The 12,899-nt window shown below is 38.9% G+C and overlaps 1 protein-coding gene across 2 annotated transcripts in view; it reads left to right on the top strand.

Moving 5' to 3' along the window:
• The first annotated feature begins 3,438 nt into the window (after positions 1 to 3,438).
• dis3l2 (DIS3 like 3'-5' exoribonuclease 2) overlaps positions 3,439 to 12,899 on the top strand; it is a 516,063-nt gene continuing 506,602 nt past the window's right edge. The window contains exon 1 of one of the 2 annotated variants that reach the window (XM_039766315.1): positions 3,439 to 3,565. The gene's annotated coding sequence lies outside the window, so the exon portion shown is untranslated. The remainder of the gene's footprint in view (positions 3,566 to 12,899) is intronic. The other variant, XM_039766323.1, reaches the window with a different exon arrangement.

The raw sequence follows: 12,899 nt of genomic DNA on the forward strand, positions 1-12,899 counted from the left end.
AAATCCTTACATAGTGGCACCATAAAAGGGAGGTTCATCACATAATCTACACCTAAGAACACACAATCTCTGTAATGAGTTCTTGGGTCTTTAGCACTTGTGCGGATTTTATATAAATGTTTTTATTGTATTTATAGCATATCACTTTCAAACCTTTTCAGTCCAATACAGGGTATCCAGGAGCTACAGCCTCTCCTGGCAGCACTAGGAGCAAGACAGGAAAAAAACCCCAGATGTGGCACAAGTTCATCATTCTATTTATACCATACCTAAAACTAAATAGAAAAACATCAAACAAGAATTATTTATTTAATCAGTCAATCACTAAACTCACTGACTTCTCGGCTTAGTTGTAAGGTCATTTAAATGTAAAAATACTGTAAATTCATATAATCCTAAGAACCTTAACAAATTATCTGCACTTTTATAAAAAGTAACAAATCCACACAAAAGTTAAACTCAATAGAAATAAAATCAGAAGTAAAAAGGTGAACATCTTCATTTATACACCAGTTTGTTTGCTTCTGGGTGCTCTCAAGTAACTTTTGATTTAATTTATCCATAAACCTGCCTTCACCCCCAATTTTATCTTGATGCTGCTTTTACTGGGTACTGGGTTATGAGAACCTACGCTCTATCTCAGCAGAAATGGCTATGTAAGCAGAAAAAGGCCATCACAAGATACAATCATTTGTATATTCATATCTTCTCTTACTGGGTCAACATAGCAAAACCACTTATAGTAACATGCATGTGTTGAAGATATGGAAAGAAGCCATAACAGCTGGAGAAAACTCACACAAGCACCAAATAAAAAAGATAGTTTGGCAGTTTGGAAGTTACAGAGTTTCAACTTTAAGATTTATGCTGCGGAGGTACTCTTTTTTTTATGTATATTTCACCTTGTAAGTAATCTTGTTTTATATATATATATATATATATATCCATCCATTTCCTGTAACCAAAGTTTCAAATTACACATTAAAACAGTTGGAATATATTTTGGCACCATCAGGCACAAGGCTATAACAAACTACCCTGCCTATTGTTGGGCACACTTAACCTACATATATTCACATTGGGCCAGCTAACTTAACAGACATATATTTCAGACGGCATATCAAAAGAAAAACTATTTAAACACAGGGAGAAGAAAAAAAACAACTTCCACACAAAAGAAATTCCTGTCTGGAATAAAACATTGATTAAAATGTGGCAGGTAAATGCCAGAACACTATAATTTTATTAAATACTATTTAGGGACGAAATGGTTAGTGTTTCTGCCTCAGAACTCTGGAACACCATGTTCGAATCCTAGCATTTTTTCTGTGTGTCTGAATGGGTTTTTCCTCCTGCTACTCTGACTTCCTCCCACATTCTAAAGACATTCAGGAAAGGCTGATTGGTGACTTTAAGCAAACATTGGCAGTATACCTTGCTAAAGGCTGGCACCATGTGTTGCTAGGATAGGCCCTGGCTTCCTGGTAACTTTAGTCAAAAGAAGGAGAGAGAGGTTAGGAGCACACGCTGATACAGCGCTTTGCTGCACCCACCACATGACAAACCAACTCAGAATCCCAGATTAGGACCCGAGTGCAGCCATACAATGGGTGACACCTCAGCACCACACTAGTTCAGATGGAATGGAACCAATGTGAGGTTTTTAACAGAGGCTGAAATGCCAATTTTGCCAACAACCCCCAGGTTTTTCCCTGCAGGTTAGAGGGCCTACATGCAGGGCTGGATGCAGAGTAACGTCATACCCAGGACAGAGCAATTGCAGGTTAAGGGCCTTGCTCAAGGGCCCAACGAAGTAAAGTCACTTTTGGCTATAACGGGATTTGAACCAGCAACCTTCCAATTACCAATGCAGATCCCTAGCCTTAGAACCTCCACTCCACCCAGAAATTAGAAAAAAAGGAGAAGAGGATAAAATAAAGTATAAAATAATATTCAATAAAAATTAAACATGTAAAACATGTGCATATAAATCTCATGCATGTGACAATTTACCAGTCTCAGATTTCTGGGTTAAGAAAAACCCATACAGACACAAGGAAAACATGTAAAGTCCACATAGACTGAGTCATAGCCTGGGATTCAAACTCAGGACTTTGGAATTGTAAAAAAAAAATAACACTAGCCATGATGCTGCCTTCTCATCATTGAAAACTAATCAATGCACAAATTGCAATGATAAAAGACCTTTTAAATGTGTAGTCACAGAACAGGTGAACAAAACATTCAATGGAAAAAGATCATATTATTCATATTAAAGAAGATTCAGTTAATAGCTTGTTATTCATAGGGCACTATAATTATGATTAACATGCACTGAAGGAATTCCTAATGCATAAACTTGCATATTATATATTGCAACTGCATTTAATAGACACCAGAGGGAAACAAGGGTACCATGCAGACTCCCCACAGGGTGCAATTTCAACATTACACTCCGGAACTGAAGAAAAGGCATGCTAACCATTGTGTCAAAATGTTGCCCTGAATTACTTTAATTTTTGGTTCTTCATTAATATTTTGAACCCATTTATTCCAATACAGGGTCACAGAAGGTCAGATCCTATACCTACAACTCTTCGTGTAACACAGGAGCCTTGCAATAGACAGCACCCCAGTCTGTTGCAGTAGAAACATTAAGTCAATCAATGTCATATGTCTTCAGATAAAATTCTAATTCAGTATATAATGCACTATATAAATACAGTACCCTCCAGAAATATCGGAACGATTAAGCCACCATTTTTATTTTTAATATAAGCAGAAGCAATTGTGATCTAAGATGAACATTACTATGAAGCAAAGATAATCTTTTCTTTAACCTCATTATTTCTATTTTGTATATGCTTAGAAGATTTATAATGGTTTTACCACGTATTGCATTCCTTTTTCCTATGTTATTATTAATATTGGGGCAATGACTTCAAAGGAAATTAGTGTAGCATAAAACTTACTTTCAGTACTCAATAACTGAATTAACCCTGTGTCCCAATGACATCAGCGAACTCTTTGTGCTTGTTTTTCGAGGGCGGTTTCCTGATATATATATATATATATATATATATATATATATATATATATATATATATATACACACAATATATAACATCAAGACTTGCAACATTGCCTAAGACATGATTTATAGTGTTGTGGAAAGAAATCGGTACATAACATGTGATTTGATTTACAGCTTGTGGAAAACCGTTACTGCAGATAATCAAAAATGATTCACGTTCTACTGGAAAAAATTACACCTGCACTTAGTCACGATCACGTTCTTTTAATTATCATTATACAAATTATTCAAAAGCAATAAATCGTCAACGTACACTTTCCAGCTGAGAGGAGTCTCACCCGCCTCCTCCGTTGGATCCTAAAGTTTCGTTTTCTGTGGCTAGAGCACCCACTTCCCAGAATGCACTACGTAAAACACTAACCTCCAAGAGACCCGGAACAAAAACTTGGACCTCACTCGTTTAGTCGTGTGGATTTGGCAGTTCTCAGGTAGGGAGCGAAGCGTTACAATTTGGATTTTGGAATTTGCCAGGTGAGCATTTAATCGCAGTTCAGAGCCGTGCTTCCCGTTTGTTTCATATGCATGGTGTCTACGCGCTGTGCGCCACTTCATGGGAGGCGACTGAAAATAGTTTTGGAAAGCTTTTCAATATTTTCTGAAATGTATATCCTGTATGTTTTGTACTTAGGGCAAAGTGTACCTTCTAAAGTATGCAGTACATAACATGATTCGTTAGGTACTCTGCGGATTGTTCTTCGTAGCGACAGTTTCAGCTTGTGTATTGCGGGTGCAGGTTTTTGTACAGCCAAAATCCAAGCAACTGGCTGCAACGTATCTTTTGTGTTTAGGGAAAATTGAACAATTGAAATTTGGCTCTCCTAAAAGTGACGTGTTATACTGCTTAAGAGTTCATATTATCAGAATTTTTTTAAATGCATAACATTTTTGGGTACTTCCCCAACACTAGAATGGGTAGAAGACAATTGTACGTATGTATTATGAATTCGTCAAAACAATTGTACGCATGTATTTCTATAGTAGTCCAATTTCTATAACATTTTTGAGCCCTTTTTGTTCCAGTATATGGATTAGAGATACCTAAGCCTAGAACGGCAACATCAGCAGCAAGGTAAGAGCTTACTTACCTTCTTAGATTGGAGACAGTCATTCACATTGTCAGAAATCTCAGTTTAGTGATGCCATTCAGTTTAGCCAGGCTTACGAAACTACACGAACAATAAATAGTTAAATGAATCTAAATGTTTTTTTTTTCCTTTGAAGTAGAATGCTTTTCTTACAGGTATGCATGTCTGTTTTTATCCCTTCACACATTTGAAACATGCTTATTTTCTGTTTATAAAGTATACCTTAACCATAATGTAGGAAGTAACCAAACAAAACAAGAATGTATTAGTATGGTCACAGAAAGAATATTAACCACAAAAATATGCGAGTTCAACCCGGTATTCTGGAAATATAAGACAGCAACCAATCTGCCACCAATTAGTCATTTTTTTTACTTTATATAATGATAAATGCAGAATGCACTTTAACTAGTGTTTTTTATTTTTATTTTTATGAAGCAGACATGATTACGATATACAGTATTACAATAACAAATAACTTTTACATTTCTGGCAGATTTTGGCATGTGTGATGAAGGACTTTTTTTTTAGCTTTTCTAGCTGTGAGTGTTGGGCAGGCCTTAAAATTGGTAGGAAAAATAGTTGGGGAACCAGCTTGGCTACTGTGTTTTAATTGTAAGAGATGAGTCAAAGAAAATAAGAAAAAACTTGTTCAGCACTTCTGTGCATTCCAAAGAATCATATTTAAATTCAGTCAGCAAGGCAAAGTATAACAAAATAAGTATTTAGGATTAATCAACAGTAGGGACTGCCTGTTTGTTGTTTCCTGACCAGAAGATGTGAGGCTATCTCAAGGATGAGGGTGGGTGGTAGGCATTTTCCTGGGGTTGTCTCTTGGAACTACAAGTGAGAAAGAAGTCAGTGTTAATGGTATTTTCTTGTGGGAACACTGGCCACTGAGAAGGGGCATGGTCTGTTACCAGAAAGAACTCCATCCCCAACAGGTAGTACCTCAGTTAGGTGACTGCCCAAATGATAGCGAGGGCTTCCTACTCAATTGCCATGATCCATGTCTCTTGGTTTCTGACTCGGGTACATAATGGGGTGTTCGGTTTAGTTGGCTTTACTCGGCACCTGGCTAATTTGTCCAGTTGATTAGCCTTGGGAAGGAAAGGCTAAGCAAAACGGAAGCTTACATAAGGGCTGCCTTTTGCCTGTACAGTGACTGTAGTTGCATTATGTACAGTGCTAAGAAGAAAACCTCTTTTTTGTCTTTCCATTTCAGTGAAAGCACTTTACCCTTTTGACAAGCTAATAGCACACCTCGCTGTAATTTAGCTCTGCCAAAGTTTTCAGGCATGCCGCGACGTTTAGGACACACTGTTTCATATGTGTCCGTCTTTCTTTGCAGTAAGATGACAGAGCGCTGGCGAATTCTACAAATTGTCTATGGTTACACCGTAACCTTGATCCAGCAGAGCATCTATCAAAGCACCGATGACGTAGCAACGCCGTACTGATTATATTTCTGATTAAACGCTGTTCCTTACCTTGTGTACAGAGCCGAATTCAAAACGTTTCCCATTTTAGATTCACAAAGTTCATATAACTTTATGCCAAATCTTCCTGTTTTTGATGTGATGTACTGTATCCATGACAGTCTGCCCTTATAAGCTATGAGACTTTCATTGATGCTGACATCACAGTCCGGAATGTGAACGTACCGAAATTTTGCTACGATGGCTTGGTATATCTCCCAAATTTTCTTCTGTTTGGCTGCTGGATGGGTTTTCTCATCAAAGTCTTCATTGTTGGTAAAGTGCAGATATTTCTTAATTATTGAAAACCTACACTCTGATGTAATTTCTCCAAAGAATGGCAGCACTTTTACAACCTGAGTGATTCTTGGTTCTAATGCATATGCAAGAGGCATCTGTACAGTTACCTGAGTGACACTTTTAGCACTGTTTTACCAGCCTGAGCATCGCTAGGGCCTAATGCTAAGGAGGTTAACCTGCATCCTCCCTGAAAACGGTCCTTAAACGTGCAGAGAAATCTTGGTTTGGTGGCAGGTTTGGCATTCCAGTCACTTTTTAAAAAAAAAAAAAAACTTAGCTCCTAAATGACTGACCGGACTCCTTTCTGCTCTCCGCGGGAGTAGTTCTGCTGCAAAGGCTGCTCGTATTATGAAGGGAATGGGGGAAAGCCCTCCGTGGCCTTACTTCTGGAAGAGTCAAAACCGCCGGAAAGCCAATGGGGTCAGGCCTGTTGGGGATCGGAAGTGGTGTGGTGCTGAGATGTTGCCTGCTGCACAGCAACACTTGAGTCCCAATCTGAGGCGGCCCATCTGGGTAGGTGCATGGAATGTTTTGTCTCTTTGCCATGATGATCATCTTCCTTTGCTTTTAGAGGAGCTTCCTAAATTCTGCATTTCAGTGGTGGCAATCTCTGAGGTGTGCACACTTGGGACTGGCCAGATCTCTGTAGGTGGGTACACCTTTTATTGGTCTGATCACTCTGATGGCTGCCATACCCCTGGGAGTTGCTGTGGCAGATTGGCTCCTTTCAGTGGTGTCCGATGTCACTCCTCAGCAAGCATATTATGAGTTTCAGATCTCGTAGGATCCACAAAGCGGCTTTCTGTCACATGTAGATAGTAAACAGAGACTCTGACGTCACATTCCAACTTTTAGCACACTGGGCCCCCAACTTTTTGCTGGTACTGGTATGCACGCATCATGTTAATTTCTGAGGACCTGCTCAGAGGATGCATCAAATGAACGCTGAGAACATGTGGCAGCAATGATGCGGGCGCGGCGCGTTCTGAGAATCTATACTAATAAAAGGCAAAGCCCTCACTCACTCACTCACTCACTGACTCATCACTAATTCTCCAACTTCCCGTGTAGGTAGAAGGCTGAAATTTGGCAGGCTTATTCCTTACAGCTTACTTACAAAAGTTGGGCAGGTTTCATTTCGAAATTCTACGCGTAAGGGTCATAACTGGAACCTATTTTTCTCCATATAATGTAATGGAGTTGAGTTGGAGATGGCCGTGGGGGGCGGAGTTTCGTGTGACATCATCACGCCTCCTACGTAAGTACGTAGAGAACAAGGAAGAACTCCAAACAGCGATGAGCACAAAACGCCATTTCACAATTGAGAAGGCAGAAAAACATTATGAAGCAAATGATGCATACAAGCATATTCATAAGTACAGCTACTGCGGAAACAAAGCACGGCGTGAACCGTAAGTTTATATTAAATTAAGTTCATAGACAGGCTGCCACTAGCGTTTGTAATTTAGTGCCTGCCCATATAAGGCCGTCCATCAGCGGCAATCCAATACAAACACTGCCGGTAAATATTCACGTGTGAAGGACTGTGCTTATGCAGAGGAAGATGAGATGGTCAGGGTGGTGTTTGGCACAAACTCATTGAAACTGCGAGAGAAACTTTTAAGTGCGGGTCTTAGCTGACATTACACGAGATGGCACCAGTACAGCTGGGAACCTTCGATGCAAGAACACCAAGCGGCTCACGTGAACTGACGCAGTGCACAGACAAAAGCAACAGTTCCAAAGAGTACTGAACAAAAACCGAATTACACAATTGAGAAGGCAGCAAAAAAATATGAAGCGTCTTATACATAGAATCATATTCATAAGTGCAGCTACTGCGAAAACAAAGCACACGGTGGAAAAAGTGAATGTCCCGCTAAAGGAAGACAGTGTAAAAAAAAAACCCGTGCATGCAGTTTGTCACATCTCAGATAAAGAGGAAGACGAGCTGTTTATTGATGCAGTAAGAAACTAATCGATGAATGAAACCTCTTATCTTTACAACGATTGACAAACACGGAATGTAACTTGAACACAACACATCCTACAAATACGACCTGATTGAAAGAAATAATGATAATCAAATCCTTGATGACAGCAACATTCAATAACACTCACAAAACAATTACTGTATATTGACAATCATGTTACGTTATTTTTAAAATGTTCCCTTTTTCATAACTTCTACTTCTCCACTGCGATACGCGGGTATATATATACCCCGATCTACAGTACATACTCTCGCATAGACAAGCCACACGCTGTGGCGCAATTGTAGAGTCTTCGCCTCTAATGCCGACATTCGAGGTTCGATTCCCGAGAGGGGATGCACTGAGTATGTACGCGCTACCGATTCATTTTACCTTCGCATCTCCTTGGTTTGGGACGTATGAAAAATATTAGGTTAACGCAGAATCATGTTACGTTATTTTTAAAATGTTTCCCTTTATTAGCACAAGCACAGCTGAGAAGCTTCGATGCATGTACTCCATAACGCGTTAAAAATAACGATTTAATCACACTTTCAATTCCAAGCAAACGGAACTTTTGTCAATGCATGATTTCCTGGTACATCCATTACACTGATGCACACATCACAGCTACAAAAATGTTAGAGTCGGAATAAAGCGCGTTCCTACGACTGATCATTTCGACTTCCCGAGCGAAGCCTTGATAAAAGCATGGTTTTGTGCACACTGAAAAGCAAGCAAAATTAGATGCATTACAGAAAGCGGACTTTGTGGCTCTTACTGGGGATCATTGGACTTCCGTGACCGTTAGTAATTCTAAATACATCTAATTACAAAATGTTCAATGATCACACTGTTTTAGCCTAATGTACAAAATAATTTTGGCTAATGTTACTCAGAGTTTAAAGATTAAGTTGGTCAAATTACCTTTTATGTTTCTGACTTATTTTTTTAAGAAGAAAAACTGCACTTTATGTTGAAATTTTGGTTATTATTATTTAAAGACAATACTATTCTGAAAATGTACTTAAAGTACTTAAACTACCACTTTATTTTTAAGTCTGCCCAATTTTAACCAGGGATGATATTTTTGTTTCTGTTTTGAATTCAAATGCAGTTTAAAGGCTTTTTTTCAGAAATTAAAACAGCTTCAGTTTACAATATTCATGTCCATGTCTATTATTTGATTCTGTCGCCCACTAAAACACTTTTAAATTAAAAAAAAACATTTGCGATTTGGGGCAAATTTACGTGCGATTACATACGATTAATCAAGATTAATTCTTACACAGCCTCTAATTAATTGGATTAATTTTTTAATCGAGTCCCACCCTAATATATATATATGTGGATATATATATGGAGATTTGTATATATATGTGTATATACAGTATATATGTAGATATGTATATGTGTATATACAGTATGTATATATATGTGTGTGTGTGTGTGTGTGTATATACAGTATGTGTATATATGTATATGTGTATATATATGTATGTGTGTATATGTGTATATATATATATATATATATATATGCCAGCAACACTAATGACAATGACAAAACAATTACATTGTCAATCATGTTACGTTATTATTAAAATGTTTCCTTTTCTTTTTCATAACTTCTTTAACACACTACTTCTCCGCTGTGAAGCGCGGGTATTCTGCTAGTGAAGTATAAATGAGCCCTTAGAGTTTTTACACAGTTTGTTTGAGGAACTTGCAGACTTGGGTGCGATCCTAATGTAATGTGGGGGGACATTTGCAACAAAAACCCTGAAGGGTTGTGTTGGTGTTACCAGTGTGCCCAAAAGGATATGATGTTTCTCACTCGACACGCTGGGTATCCAGAGGAAGTCACAGAGCATGGCATGATGGCAACTCTGGTCTGTACCAGGAACTGAGAGGGAAGGCTGTGAAGGCTCTGAGGACAGATAAGGTGGCGTTTGTTAGAGGAATCTGTGGTCTAGTGACCCACATTTCTTTACAGTGGAATGGAAGCATTATTTACATCGAAATCTGTTCCTTAGAAAGTCATAATCAGGGCAGCTGATGAAATGGTTCTTACAGATGACACTGCAGTTGTGACCCACTGGGCTGGCTACTTTGAGCAGCTGTTTAAAGCTGATCCTTCAGCTAGGACGTTGGATATATCTGGGTTCCACAGTTCTTGAGGTTGATCCTCCAATTAGCTGTTAACCACCCAGTCTCACTGAGATTGTATAGGTGGTGAACCAGCTGAGGGTAGGGAAGGCTGCAAGAATCTGTGGTATCTGGGGTGAACTTTTCCTGGCTGGTGGTAAGACTGTCCTCCTGGCATTACAAGCAATCTTTGCTTCCCTCTGGAAAAAACAGGCTTCATCCCAACTGACTGGAAAATAGGACTTGTTGTCCCTATCGGGAAAGGGAAGGGTGATCGCCTGGATTGCGGCAACTACATGGGGTAACACTGCTCTCGGTGCTGGGTAAGATCCTTGCTATGGTCTTCCTCAATAGCATCCATGATCATTTGCTTACCTACCAGCGACTGGAACAGAGTCTACCAGTTTATTGAGCTGTCCTATGGGACATCCTTAGACTTCGCAGGATCCCCCAAGGTTGCTGAATATCATGGCCGGCTTGTACACTGGTACTTTGAGTGGTGCAGAGTGGAGGCGGAACCTCTGTGTTTTTTCCCAGTTGATTTTGGGGTTAATCAGGTGTGTCTTCTTGCTCATACTCTGTTCATTGCTTTCATGGACTGGATGTTGGGCAGGGTTGTGGGGTCCAGTGCCTGTGGGACATCTGTTGGTGAAGAAACAGTCACTGATCTTGACTTTGATGATGATGCTTTGATCTTCATAGAGTCAATGGAGGTTCTGATCAGGGCTCTCGAGAGACTGAGTGAGGAGTATGAGTGTTTGGGCTTGCGAGTGTCCTGGATAAAAACCACGATCTAGGCCTTTAATGACCTCTTGGGCACGGCTTTCAGCAGTGTGTCTGTCTGAGAGTGTCGACCTTGTCAAGAGGCTTACTTACCTGTGCAGTGACATTCTCCTCTCTGGTGACTTTTCCTATGAAGTCAGTAGACAGGGATAATATTGGGCTCATGAGGTCATTGGAAAAAGGTGTGTGACGCTTCCAATATCTTTGTATAAGGACAAAGGTCCAGGGGTCTCATGTATAATGGAGTCAGTAGAATTCACACTAATCATGGCGCAAGGACAAAAACATAAATGTGCGTACATGCATAAAACTGTGCATACACCAAGTTCTACGCACTTCCCTTTTATGAATCCCAATGAATGTGAAGTTTAACACATGTGCAGAAGCCTACAGCCCCACCCTGATTCCTCTCAGAATTTTTAATCTCTATTATGAAAAATAGTGCTGGGCGGTATACCGGTTCACACCGAAAAACCGTTTTTTATTTTTGTTATGATATGGATTTTTCTTATACCACACCAGTTTAAATTGCCTAAACAACGTTCAGTACGTGGCACAGCGGGAAACTGTTTAAGGGGGACCTTTTTCACTGCTACACCACTAAACACATACAACGGAGGACATGCGGTAGTGGAGGTATTGTGCTGTGAAAATGGACAGAGGACATTCCGAAACTGAAGCTGTAACAGACGACAAAGTTGAACATGATGAACTTTTGCTGGAAAAAGGAGTCGCGTTTGTTGTCAGGAGATGCTTTGGATTTAAAAGGTCAGATGTGGACCATTATGTTCAAATGTGTGAATACTGTTTCTATACTATTGGATAATACTGCAAGCCAAGTAGTACTTGTTTTATTTTTTTCAATACTGTGTAATGTACCTGGGTACTGTGTAATAGTGTGACGGCCACCTCACTACCGTGCATGTTTAATACCTGCTTTAATGCATTTCATCATGAAAATGATATCAAGTATCTATCATAGCATTCTAAATTTTCAGAGAGCAGGAATATCATGAAGTGAATGTATTCTGTGCAGTGATCCCTGTCTGCGCCTCCTCTTAGTGCAGAGGAAGTCAGTTTAAGAAGCGTGTATTGATTAACAACTGGGTTGGGGAATGTGCTGCATTAATTTATGATGGGGTTTGAGAAAATCTAGTACATTTAAACATTGATTTTAGGGTGAAGTTTAGTTTACAACATTCTACTTTAATGAGAAAATAAACTATGAGAATAAAGTGGAAATGTCAACTTTTAATCTCGACGTAATCGAAAGAGTTAAACAAAAGAGTTAGCTTGAAGCAAGGTCCATATTAATGCTGTTTGCCTTAATGATGGTTCAGTTGGTAAAGATGTCTCACCAAGTTGCACTTGTTTTATTTTTATTTGGTGAATACTGTGTAATGCGCCTGGGCTTGAAGTAATAGTATTATTACTGGAAGTTGCACTGTTATTTATTGTTGTTTATTAGTTTAAATATTATGCAGTTTAATGATGGTAAAGTTGTTTAAAAAGTCACTTTAACGTATTGGTGGACAGAGTTTGTTAACATTAACAGAAAGTGTAGTTGGTTTACAAAAATATTCACTGTTTATTCCTTTTCTAAGACATGTTCATTGCAATACATCTTTTGACAAGCACCTGTGAATATTTTGCTAAGTCTAAATGCCTTTTTGGATGATTGAAAATATGTTGTCAAAATTTTATCTTAAGTTCTTTGCAAAATTTATTCAATAAAAAGGTTCTGTATTTTGACTACAACTGTCATGCAATGTGATTCCTTCTCTTCATTAGTGCCACTCCCTCTAAAACTATCACTTTATGGGCCCATGCAATCTGTGTTAATACTTGTGTGCACATTAAAATGTTGTTATTTTGTACAATGTACAATTCTCATGACGGTGGAATAGGTTATTCTTAGCTAGTGTTCTGCGGTAATTACAATGGAAAATGTGGTTAACATCCACTCCTGCATGGGGAAAAAAATACCGTTGAATACTGTGAAACCGGTACAATTTTGAAAAATACCGTGATTTAGAATTTT

Source organism: Polypterus senegalus, chromosome 1 (genome assembly GCF_016835505.1).
Source record: "Polypterus senegalus isolate Bchr_013 chromosome 1, ASM1683550v1, whole genome shotgun sequence".
NCBI lineage: Eukaryota > Metazoa > Chordata > Cladistia > Polypteriformes > Polypteridae > Polypterus > Polypterus senegalus.